At 44.5% G+C, this 13192-nt stretch overlaps 1 protein-coding gene and 1 pseudogene across 7 annotated transcripts in view; one reads left to right on the forward strand and one right to left on the reverse strand.

The window, feature by feature from the left end:
* Window positions 1-7112, reverse strand: part of SLC22A14 (solute carrier family 22 member 14) — a 30811-nt gene extending 23699 nt beyond the window's left edge. For 3 of the 7 annotated variants that reach the window (XM_078432499.2, XM_078432493.2, XM_078432498.2), the window contains exon 1: window positions 6865-7015. The gene's annotated coding sequence lies outside the window, so the exon portion shown is untranslated. Of the gene's footprint in view, window positions 1-3534; window positions 3677-5951; window positions 6086-6864; window positions 7016-7071 lie in introns of those variants that run through there. The other 4 variants (XM_078432495.2, XM_078432497.2, XM_078432496.2 and 1 more) reach the window with 4 other exon arrangements.
* Window positions 1842-2894, forward strand: LOC132684131 (small integral membrane protein 19 pseudogene; annotated as a pseudogene).
* Window positions 7113-13192: the final 6080 nt, after the last annotated feature.

The raw sequence follows: 13192 nt of genomic DNA on the forward strand, positions 1-13192 counted from the left end.
CAAAAAAAGCAATGTGCTCACGAATATGTATTGTATGCTACCCTTTTATAATAAACGGAGATATAAGGTGATATAAGGTGTATGCTCATTTGCGGGGAAAAAAAACACAGGGCAGGTAAGTCACAAGCTAATGAGATTGTTTATCTATGAGAGTGAACAGATGGAAACAGGTGAATGGGGCTGAAGGGAAGAGGGGGAAGGACACTTCTCTAAGTATAGCTTTTTTTTTTTAGCAAAAGGAAAGTAGATACATTATTGTCATTATTAATAACAGCTTATAATTGTATTTTTTATAGTTTACAAACATTCTCATGTTCATTACATCATTTCCCCCCATCTTCCTTTGCCCACTTATTTTTCTCCAGAGAGCTTGTCACTGTCTGGTATCCCGTTTGTATATTTATATAGTTATGTATGTACTTATTTATTTTAAAGTTTAAAATGTTATTGAAATCCAAGTTAGCTAACATATAGCGTACTGATGATTGCAGGAGTAGGATTTAGTGATTTATCACTTACATAGAACACCCCGTGCTCATCCCAACAAGTGCCCTCCTTAATGCCCATCCCCCATTTAGCCCATCCCCCCACCCAACACCTCTCCAGCAACCCTCAGTTTGTTCTCTGTGTTTAAGAGTCTCTTATAGTTTGCCTTCTTCTCTGTTCTTATTTTTCCCTCCCTTCCCCTACGTTCATGTGTTTTGTTTCTTAAATTCCACATATGAGTGAAAATATATGGTATCTGTCTTTCTCTGACTGACTCATTTCACTTAGCATAATACCCTCCAGTTCCATCCATGTTGTTGCAAATGGCAAGATTTCATTCTTTTTCATTGCCAGTAGTATTCCATCGTATATATATACCACATCTTCTTTATCCATTCATCAGTCAATGGACATTTGGGCTCTTTATATAACTTGGCTATTGTTGACAGTGCTGCTATAAACATTGGGGTGCATGTGCCCCTTCGAATCAGCATTTTTGTATCCTTTGGATAAATACATAGGAGTGCAATTGCTGGGTTGTAGGGTAGTTCTGTTTTTAACTTTTTGAGGAACCTCCATACTGTTTTCCAGAGTGGCTGCACCAGTTTGCATTCCCACCAGCAGTGCAAAAGTGTTCTCCTTTCTCTGTATCCTCACCAATCTAAGTATAGCTTTTAATATAATTCTGACCCTTAGAACCATAGCATGTTTCACATACAACCCCTCCTTAAATAAATAATTAATCAAAATCAATCAGGACATGGCAAAAATCCAAATGGCAAACCTAACTATTGTAAACATCATAACCACATTGAAGGGGATGGAGAAGAAAAGAATTAATCTACATAACTTTATGTCGATGATATTATAAAGCTGAAGATAAGAATTGTACAAAAATGTATTCTAGTTCGGGAATTTGTTTGTCACAGGGATATGAATTTGCAGTTCTGAAACTATGTATATACCGGAATTCAGCAAATAAGCAACTATATTATAGATAAGAAGAGCTAGCTTTCTCTTAGAGAAAAGAGTTACAACCAAGGACAAAGGAAGACTAGAATGAAGACGGATGGTGTTGGACTAGACTCAGAGGCACCAGTATGAACCCATGACTTCAGATACATATTGATACATAAGAGATACGTTGGATATATATTTTGTAGCCTTGCCCATTGAGATGGCCTAGAGCAGTAACACCCTAGTAGCAATGATCACACTTAGTTCTTAGATCTTGGTTTCCAAGTAAAAGAATGAAGGTTCTTTGGAGAAGTGGTTGGTTCCAGGGCTGGAGCAGGGGAAGTGCAAGATGAGGGGGTATGCACTGTGCTACCAGAAAGGAAGGAAGTACCCCCGAAATGACAGGAGCACATCAAAAGGACACAGAAGCCAACCAGAAGAAGTCCCCAGTAGCCAAACCTCGGACAATGTTAGCAAAAAATAAATGACTGTAATAGATTATAACCCATAGACTAAATATACCTGAGTCCGTGGTGATACAATAGTTGAATTAACAGGAGAAAAGGGACAGTTCTTTCTTACTGTAGGATTTTACATTAATAATATAGAAGGAATGATGGAAATAGAAAATCACCACCGTTGTAATTGTTGCAGGCAAGAAGCATTGAGGGCTGTATAAAACTACAGGATGAAAATAGGAGAAATAGGTATGTGCAGAGTTTCAAAGTATCTCCCCACCTGACACTTACCAATTACAAAGGGAAAATAATGACTTTATAATGAAGAAACTTGGAGGACACCATTTCAAACAAGTGATCAAAGTTAAAATCCCAGTAACGGGGCACGTTGACATCAGGTACCCCCTGATATCATGCACTAAGAAGGGTACATCAACACTTCTCGCCCAAAATGCATAGTGCTAAATACAGTCATGAGGAAACACCAAACAAATTTAGGGACATTCTACAAAGTAGCTAGTTACTACTTTCCAAAAGTGTCAAAGCATGAAAGATGAAGCCCTAATTTTTTTCCAGGTCGGAGGAGACTAGGAAGACAAATCACTGCAGTGTGGGATCAGCCCAACTCTAAGGGAAGGAGCCAGGAGCAGTCCAGTCACTTGCTGCCTTCCAGCCTGGAGGTTAGGGGGTGATGGATGCCAATGGCACTATCCATTATGGCCTTCACAAGGCCTAGAATGAAGCCACCAACTTTTACTGGGTCAGGGTCCTTATCAGCTTCGGGCTCTTAATGCGGGTCAAGAGGAATAAAAGGAAATTATGAGAATATTCAGTGTGCCGCCTACAGCAGAAACTTGGTCAGAGCCCAACTTTTACGACACGATAAGCCAAATTCGTTTAAGATAGCAACTGGAAATGTATTCCATTTCCAGGCAGTCTGACTATCAGCAGCTACAAAACCAAGCTAACACTATGCGGCTCTCGTTGGAATGACATCTCAGAAAAGGAGCAACATAAGCGATTATCATTAAACAACGTCGTAGCAAACTCCGGATTCTACTAAACCATGAATAGCATTTTTAAAAAACTTCTGTCTTGCTAAAATCATTTACTTGTGACTTTTCAATTTTTTTGTGTTTTGTTTTGTTTTCTAAAATTGCATCTTTGGGGGTGCCTGGGTGGCTCTGTCGGTCACGTGTCCGACTTCGGCTCAGGTCATGATCTCACAGTTCATGAGGTCAAGCCCCGTGTCAGGCTCTGTGCTGACAGCTCAGAGCCTGGAGCCTGCTTCAGATTCTGTCTCCCTCTCTCTCTGCCCCTCCCCCACTCACACTCTGTCCCTCTCTCAAAAATAAATAAATGTTAAAAAAAATAAAAAATAAATAAAATCTCATCTTTGGGGTGCCTGGCTGGCCAAGTAGGTAGAGCATGTGACTCTTGATCTTGAGGTCATGAGTTCAAGCCCCACCTTGGGCATAGAGCTTATTTTTAAAAAGTAATAAAAATAAATAAATAAAATTGTATCTCCAACTCATTTTTTGCACACATTTTAAAAATGGTTTCAAAAAGCCTCAACACAAAGAGTCTGCACATACCTAGGAACATAGAATATAACCAGGGATGGGGATTTTACCTTTGACTTCTTCAGGATACAGTCAATCAGGAATAAAAACACAGCTCTGGAGGAGAGTATCTGTAGTGCATGCCACTTTGACTTGAACATTTTTGCAGAATTAAAAAAACAAGCATCATCAGCATAACTTCCTCTTTGATTATATTCTGTGATAAAGGTACCATGGGTAATGGATTAATCTGTGTTCTTACCTGTTATTACCACTCTTTAATTGAATTAACTATCTCTGCTTCTTTAGAACTTACACAGTAGACTATCTTTTCTTTTCTTTTTTTTTAATGTTTTTTAAAATTTATTTTTGAGAGAGAGAGAGAGAGAGTGCGTGTGAGCTATGGAGGGGCAGAGGTGGGGGAGGGGGCAGGGGATCCAAAATGGGCTCTGCACTGACAGCAGAGAGCCGATGCAGGGCTTGAACACATGAACCATGAGATCATGACCTGAGCTGAAGTAGGACATTTAATAGACTGAGCCACCCAGGTGCCCCTAGACTATCTTTTCTACAACGTGAAGTATCCATCTGCTAATTGTGGAAGCTTTCTGTGGCTGGACTTTTCCTCCCTTAATTGTGTTCCCAAGAGTTTGTTCTCTTTCTTTCTTTCTTTCTTTCTTTTTTTAATCTTTCTTCCATGGGAAGAGTCTTCCTTAAGCCATACTGGGGGGCCATGCTGCTGAATCAATGGGCACTTCTGTATTGATGTTGGCAACGTTTTTTTGTCATAGGACTATCAATGTTTACTGTGACTATCTGATTACTTATGCTTTTTTTAGTATAATAAGCTTCCCTGAAGATTCTCATATCCTGTACCATTTTGTACTGTATATTAAAATCTTTTAACCAACCTCATTTTAAAAAGTATTTATTTAAATAAAAGCTGGTTGTAGACAGTGGAAGGAAGTTTGTCCAGGTGACTGTTCAAGAATAAGTTTTTAAACCAAAGTTATTCTTTATTTAAAGAGTTAAGAGTTAATGTTTCAAGCATTATTGCCTTTTCCTTTTATAATTGTAAGGTAAAGAATATAAATTTTAAATGAAAAGTTTGGGCCAAATAAAATAATTCAGGGAGATTGTATTTACTTTTTTCTTTTTTATAAGAGAAAGAGTGCAAGTCAGGGAGGGGGAAGAGCGAAAGTCTTAAGCAGGCTTCACGCTTGGTGTGGAGCCCAAGATGGGCCTTGATCCCATGACGCTGGGATGGTGACCTGAGCCAAAATCAAGAGTTGATGTTCAACTGACTGAGCCACCCGGGTGCCACTGCAATTACTTTTAAAATTTAAGTATATCACTCAAAAATATGACTGTGGTACAAGGTGGAATGTTGACCAAATGAAATAATTCTTTATTAACTCACAAATGAGTTTGATGTATCCCCTATGCATAAAATGAGAAATTAACCAAAGGACTGAAACAGGTATAGTTATAGGCTGGGGGGAAGCAGAGCATCCAGGGGACAATCTTCAACTTTGCTCTGTTCTTAGGGGAACTTCTGTGTACTTCCAGGAGCAGAGAATATAATCAGAAACAGGAATGGTTTACTTATTGTCACTGATGTGTGGCACACAAGCTACACTATGCTAAATGATAAACCTGACCACTTAAAAACGAAAATCTTAAGACTCTTAAATACAGAGAACAAACCGAGGGTCGATGGAGCGTGGGGTGGGGAGGAGGGGGAAAATGGATGATGGGCATTGAGGAGGGCACTTGCTGGGACGAGCACTGGGTGTTGTATGGAAGCAATGAACCATGGGAATCTACCCCCAAAACCAACAGTACACTTCACACGCTGTATGTTAGCCAATTTGACAATAAATTATACTTTAAAAATAAAAATAAAAAGCATTCTTTTCACCCAGAAACTGTATCAAAAGCTCCTGATATGTGTTCAAACCAGGGACTAGTACAATCCTTCATCCCTCGCAACCTTTTCTATCAGAACTGTCTTACTGTAAGTAACTCAAATGTGTCCAGTTAAACCTTAATGAATGACAAAGTTTTATGTATAGTCATTGCTTATTAATAATTGTCTAACTAAGAAATGTCTAATCCAAAAGCACTAACCCAATACATAGAAGGTACTCTGAAAAAAAAAGAAAGGAAAGAAAATCTTAAAAAAGAAAAACAAAACAAAACAAAAAAACAAGCCACAACTGACAGAAAGTACTTGAAAACACATATTGCTGGGGAAATAATTAGAATCAAAATCTATAAAGTACCTTACAAATCAATAATAAAAAGTCAAGAGAAAAATGGGCAAAAGACATGAATAGGCATTTCAAGAACAGATAATTCCGGTGGCCCACAAACATATGAAGAAATGTTTAATCTCTTTAATAGTGAGGGAAATGCAATTCAGGGCCATAATGAGATATTTACACTAGTTTGAGACTAGTGTAAGACTTAGGAAATCTGACAATACCAAGTGTTGGAGAGGGTCATCATTTCTGGCAGGATTATTCATTGTTCCGCTTTGAAAAACAATCTGGGATTGTCTTATCCAGTTGAGTCTTTGCATACTTGATGACCCAGAAATTCTGCTTCCAGGTGTATACTCTGGGGAAACATTTCTATGTATGATCCAGGAAATAAATACCGAAATGTTCATGACAACATCAAATAGAAAAAATAAAAGAGCATAAATGCCCATCAACAGAAGAATGAGTAGATGGAAGCATATTTATACAATGGAATACAATACAGCAGTGAAAATGAATAAACTTTAGCTATATCCATTAAGACTTGACCATTTCTGGCTTCAAAGATGGAAGGGGATTAGGAGCCAAGCAATGCGGACAGCCTGGAAAAGCTGGAAAAGTTGAGAAAACGAATTCTCCCCTAGAGCCTCCAGAAAGGAATGGGGCCCTACTGACAGCTTGATTTTAGCCCAGTACGACCCATTTGGGACTTCTGACCTCCAGAACTATAAGGTAACAAGTTTGTGTTAAGCCACTAAGTCTGTGGTAACTTGTTATAGCAGCTATCCGGAACTAATACAGTGTGTTTGTGTGTCAGGTTGGAGGGAGTGGAGGTGGAGAGAGGCTTCCCAGAGAGAATTTTGCTCTCGTCACAGAGACTGGGCTTTCAGGCATGGAGCCAGCTGTACCGGCCTTCCCCCACGGGGTCCCCTTCAGTGTCCCCCTCACGGGGCTCTGCCAGTCTGCGGGGTTCTGGAGCACCTGCTCCCTCAACTGATCCCGCAGTTCCCTTGCCAGATGGACAGGCCCCAGGCAATTGGTTCTCAATATACAAAAGAGGAAACCGAGACCCCGAAAAAGGAGGTAAAGCCGGGAGCAGCACTGCATCTGAGGGCAGGAAATGACCAGATGCCACACCTGGGAACTCACACTTCCTGTGAGGGCAGCCTGTTCCTTCCACAGACTCGTCACAGCTGAACAGGCCCCTGCAGGCTCCTGTCCACATCTGTGCTGAGAACGCAGCCCCACAATTGCCAGGTGTCATCATAATTGCCACCTTCCACACCCCCCCCCCCCCGGTCCCTCCTCCCCGGAGACAGGACCACAGTCAAAGCCAGGACCCACCTGACCACAATCCAGGCCTGGCCAGACCCTTGGAAGCAGAATCCTTGGGTTCCATTGGCGGCCGGGGACGAGTGTCACAATGGGGCCAGGCGGTCCGGGGGAGGGGGGGGAGGAATGGTGGGGAGCAGTATTCGACCCCAGGGCACAGCTACCGCAGACCCCAGAGACAGAATGGGGCAAGGTGGGTGGAAAACCTCCACGTGGAGCAGCCCGAGGCCTCAGCGTCGACTGTTCCGGCCCCCGGAGCACCTGCCGTCTCCAGAAACCCTACAGAGGGGAGTTCTCCCACCCTTTCAAACACCACTTGCCCATCCCCTGTCCCCATGCCTAAGGCGGGGGATGGGAAGGAGAGTCCAAGGAGCTGCTCCCAGACCTGAGAACAGAGGTGTGAACAGAGCGGAGGCCTGGTCCTCAGTGGCTTCATTTGAGATGGGGGTTGGGGGAGGGGTGGAGAGAAGTTTAGGGAGCTGCCATAGGATGGTTTCTGCTTTCTCTGAAAGGAGGGAAGCCAGATGTTAGAAAGGAGGTAGGAGGGAAGGGAGCGATACGGAGCAGAGCGTGGAAACAGCCACTGGTGAAGATTGGAAAATAAGCTGATGAGAAAAAGCTGGCAGGGAAAAGCTGGGCGCTGTTAAACCTGAGGCTGGTGTCCAGGAGTTCACAGAATAGGCCGGCTGGGCGTGTGACTTCGGCAGTGACGGCAGCCTGGGGTTCAGGGAGAGAGAAGGCCAACAGTCGGGCTCGTTCGCTGCTATGGGGTTGCTAGCTAGCTGGTCGCAACCAGAGTGGAAGGGGGAAAGAGGAGGCTTTTGGCAACAGGGAGGAGTGGTGTCTCTCCATAGACGTGAAAGTGGTGACTTCCTTCCTCTAGTCCTAGAAGAGAGGACAGAGACGGAGAGAAAGAAAGTACCAAAGTCAGCAGACCAGGGGGCTCAATGAGGCTAAGGAGGGTGTTATGGGATTGGATGTTTGTGTCCCCCAAATGTATATGTTGAAGCTAGCCCTCGGTGTGATGGTATTTGGAGAAGGGGCTTCTGGAGGTGATTTAGTTTAGATTAGCTCATGAGAGTGGGGCCCTTGTAATGAGACTAGTGGCATTAAAGAAGGAGGAGAGGGGCACCTGGGTGGCTCAGGTCATGGTCCCAGGGTTCGTGAGTTCCAGCCCTGTATCTGGCTGGCTAGCCATCTTGTGCCCCTGGCCCTTCCCCTCCTCTCCCTCTTCCTCCCCTCTCCTTTTCCCCTCCCCACCCTGCTCTTGTGTGCTTGTGCTCTCTCAAAAATAAATACTAAAAAAAATGTTTTTTACATTTATTTACTTTGGGAGACAGAGAGAGAGAAAGAGTGAGCAGGGGAGGGGCAGAGACAGAGGGAGACACAGAATCTGAAGCAGGCTCCAGTCTCTGCACTGTCAGCACAGAGCCCGACGTGGGGCTCGAACTCATAAACCATGAGATCATGTCCTGAGCTGAAGTCGGACACTCAACTGACTGAGCCACCCAGGCACCCCTCAAAAATAGATATTAGAAAAAAAAAGTAGGAGGAGAGAGAGAGAGAGACTGTTCCTTCCCACTCCACGTTCTTGCCCCGAGGAAAGGCCATGTGAAAGCACAGCAAGGAGGTGGCCGGCTGTCTGCAGGCCAGGAAGAGCCCTCACCAGAACCCGCCTCTGCTCACGCCCAGCCTCAGAAAGTGTGAGAAAACAAGTTTGTGTTTTTAAGCCACCAGTCTGCGGCACCTCGTTGCAGCCTGGGCAGTCCAAGGCAGACAGGAAGGAAGAATGGAGGAAACCAGCCGGAAGGATGGGGCTGCGGTCAGAGAAGGGGGTGTCTGAATTAGAGGCGCCTTCATTTACTGACTTCTACGCTAGGAATTGTTGAGATTTTGGTGGTGGGCGTGTAGTTTTGCAGGATGACAGCAGGAGCCTGGGTGGAAGGGACGGTGGTGAAGCAGGTGGTTTTCGGTGAGTGAGGCTGTGTTAGCCGGAAGTCAGTAAAAGGTTTCTGCAAGAGCAGAGCAGCAGCAGTGAGGAGAGAGGAGGAGGAGGAGGAGGAGGGAAGGGGAGGGGCTTACCTTGGCCCCCAGCTGTGAGAGCCCAGGTGCCCAGAGGCAGAGGTGGGACACTGGTGTCCTTCTAAGAAGGGCTGGGGACACGGGCAGTAGTTCCGGAGAGCGAGGTTGAGAGCACAGGGAGGGAGCCAGGTCAGGGGGAACAGTGTGGGAGTACAGGAGTTGGCTGGAGAAGAGTGGGGTGCCCTAGGCTTTGGACATTGATGTGGCGACACAAGAACAAAGTACAGAGGTCTCAGTCTCAGAGGTCTCTCTGAGGAGGGCGGGCCCAGAGAAGCTGAGCTGTGCACCCAGGGCGCGGGCCAATGGGGCACCGATCAGCTGTTCGCCTCTTCCTCCCTCCAGTTCCACCGGTATCACCCCATTTAATCATCAGGTCAGGTGAGGCGGTAATGTTTGCCATGGATTTCATTGTCGTAAGGACGCCCTGCCTTGTTTCTCTGCTCCTGCTTTTGCCCTGTTCCAAGCCATGCTTCAGATACAGCGTGAGATATATCATACCCATCTTGCGGGGCCACCCCCCTTGCTTGGAGAGAAAAAGACAACCAGTAGCTTTCATTGTTCTCAGAACAAAGTTCAAAATTAAACACATGGCCCGATCTCTGCTGTCAGCACGGAGCCCACTTTGGATCCTCTGTCTCCCTCTCTCTGCCCCTTCCTGGCTCATTCTCTGTCTCTCAAAAACAAATAAAATATTAAAAAAAAAAAAAAAAATGTGGCCCGAGTGTGGCTTTTCAAACTTCCAGAACTCGTTCCGTCTTCACCCCAAAGTGCTTCTGCACCCCCCTGGCTGCCTGTGCCTCCTCTGGCCTGCACTTCCTTCTCTCCATGGATGACCATCCTTAGGGGGCCTTCCACGTCCTACATGCTGGGTCAGCTGCCCGGTTTAACCCCACGGGGACCTCCAGATTCATCCAGATTCATCCAGAGCATTCCCCTGAGGCGCTGGGGAGCGGTTTCATGGCTGCAGATGAATTGTGCACCTGTGGGTCCAGCATGCTCCCGAAGGCAGAGCGGTAGGTGAGCGGGTCAGTGAGTGAGGCGAGCCCGGGGTGCGTGAGTCAGGCCCAGGCTCCAGGACTCAGCCCTGAGACCTAGGGGTGTGGGGGAGGGGGGTGCGGAAGGGGTTGGCACTCCTTTTCTATCTCCTTGGACTTGGGGGCCCACTGCCAGAGACCTTTGTCTTTCACACCCAAGATTAGAATCCTTGAGGATTCGAGTAAAGGGACCTATGAAACCATCCACTTGAGGGGCGCCTGGGTGGCTCAGTCGGTTAAGCGGCCGACTTCGGCCCAGGTCATGATCTCGCGGTCCGTGAGTTCGAGCCCCGCGTCGGGCTCTGTGCTGACAGCTCCGAGCCTGGAGCCTGTTTCCGATTCTGTGTCTCCCTCTCTCTCTGACCCTCCCCCATTCATGCTTTGTCTCTCTCTGTCTCAAAAATAAAATAAGCGTTAAAAAAAAAAAAAAACCATCCACTTGAAAATGGGGAGCCTAAGTACCAGGCTCCCGTCACCAAGGCCTGAGAGCTGAGCCCTGTGCCCCAGCTGACCGTCAAGGCTGCACTGCTAGGGTGTCTCCCCAGTCTGGGCTTTTCTCTGATCAACACAGTCTATGGAGAACCACCACAGTCCAGCCTGTGCTGGAAACTTCCTGGTATCATCAAGCCCCCTTTCTGTCAAGCTTCTCAGGGTAGAGCCAAGATCAGGTCCTCTGAGGTCCTAGGGGCTCAGCAGCTGAGCTCCTGTCAGCAACTGCTAAAAGACATTTCCCTTTTTTTTCTTAATTTTTATTTAATTTATTTTTTAAATTTACATCCAGGTTAGTTAGCATATAGTGCAACAATGATTTCAGGGGTAGATTCCTTAATGCCCCTGACCCATTTAGCCCATCCCCACAACACCCCACAACCCCTCTAGTAACCCTCTGTTTGTTCTCCATATTTAAGAGTCTCTTATGTTTTGTCCCCCTCCTTGTTTTTATATTATTTTTGCTTCCCTTCGCTTGTGTTCATCTGTTTTGTATCTTAAAGTCCTCATATGAGTGAAGTCATATGATATTTGTCTTCCTGTGATTGGCTAATTTCACTTAGCATAATACCCTCCAGTTCCATCCACGTAGTTGCAAATGGCAAGATTTCATTCTTTTCGATTGCCGAGGAATACTCCATTGGGTATATATATATATATATATATATATATATATATATATATATATATCACATCTTCTCTATCCATTCATCCATCGGTGGACACTTGGGCTCTTTCCATACTTTGGCTATTGTTGATAGTGCTGCTATAAACATTGGGGTGCATGTGTCCCTTCGAAACAGCACACCTGGATCCCTTGGACAAATGCCTGGTAGTGCAATTCCTAGGTTGTAGGGTAGTTCTATTTTTAGTTTTTTGACGAACCTCCACACTGTTTTCCAGACTGGCTGCACCAGTTTGCATTCCCACCAGAAGTGCAAAAGACATCCTCTTTCTCCGCATCCTCGCCAACATCTGTTGTTGCCTGAGTTGTTGATGTGAGCCATTCTGACAGGTGTGAGGTGGTATCTCATCGTGGTTTTGATTTGTATTTCCCTGATAATGAGTGATGTTGAGCATTTTTTCATGTGTCAGTTGGCCATCTGGATGTCTTCTTTGGAGAAGTGTCTATTCATGTCTTTTGCCCATTTCTTCACTGGATTATTTGTTTTTTGGGTGTCGAGTTTGATAAGTTCTTTCTAGATTTTGGATACTAACCCTTTATCTGATATGTTGTTTGCAAATACCTTCTCCCATTCTGTCGGTTGCCTTTTAGTTTTGCTGATTGTTTCCTTCGTTGTGCAGAAGCTTTTTATTTTCATGAGGTCCCAGGAGTTCCTTTTTGCTTTTGTTTCCCTTGCCTCTGGAGATGTGTTGAGTAAGAAGTTGCTGCGGCCAAGGTCAAAGAAGTTCTTGCCTGCTTTCTCCTCGAGGATTTTGCTGACTTCCTGTCTTACATTGAGGTCTTTCATCCATTCTGAGTTTATTTGTGTGTATGGTGTAAGAAAGAGGTCCAGGTTCATTCTTCTGCATGTCGCTGTCCAGTTTTCCCAGCACCACTTGCTGAAGAGACTGTCTTTATTCCATTGGTTATTCTTTCCTGCTTTGTCAAAGATTAGTTGGCCATACGTTTGTGGGCCCATTTCTGGGTTCTCTCTTCTGTTCCATTGCTCTCTTCTGTTCTTGTGCCAGTACCATACTGCCTTGATAATTACAGCTTTGTAATACAGTTTGAAGTCCGGGATTGTGATACCTCCAGCTTTGGTTTTCTCTTTCAAGATTGCTTTGGCTATTCAGCGTCTTTTCTGGTTCCATACAAATTTTAGGATTGTTTGTTCTAGCTCTGTGAAGAATGCTGATGTTATTTTGATAGGGATTGCACTGAATATGTAGACTGCTTTGGGTAGTATCGACATTTTAGCAATATTTGTTCTTCCTATCCAGGAGCATGGAATATTTTTCCATTTTTTTGTGCCTTCTTCAATTTCTTTCATAAGATTTCTATAGTTTTCAGTGTATCGATTTTTCACCTCTTTGGTTAGATTTATTCCTAGGTATTTTATGGTTTTTGGTGCCATTGTAAATGGGATCGATTCCTTGATTTCTCTTTCTGCTGCTTCATCGTTGGTGTGTAGGAATGCAACCGATTTCTGTGCGTTGGTTTTATATCCTGCCACTTTGCTGAAAAATACATTTCCCTTTTAAACAGAACAGGCCACAGGGCATTTTTTATTACATACAAAGAAAAATCTTTCCCCCAACAGCCCACAATCCCTAAAAAAAAGTTCTCAAAGACCTGGCCCAAAGGCAATAGGTGAATCTTTGCAGCATTTATGCTTGTGTCCTGATCTGTTTAAGTCTCTTCCCAGGAATGGAGATCATTCTGCCTCAAAAGGACGCAGTGTCCACATTGTAGAGGAGGTTGCTGTGAGAAGTAAATGAGATGAATCCTTTTCAGAATTACCAAATAAAATCTGTGCTGTCTAGTTGACATAGGTTTACAACCTATGGGAAATACATATGAACCA

The sequence above is a fragment of the Panthera onca genome, chromosome C2 (genome assembly GCF_046562875.1).
Source record: "Panthera onca isolate mPanOnc1 chromosome C2, mPanOnc1 haplotype 2, whole genome shotgun sequence".
Lineage (NCBI taxonomy): Eukaryota > Metazoa > Chordata > Mammalia > Carnivora > Felidae > Panthera > Panthera onca.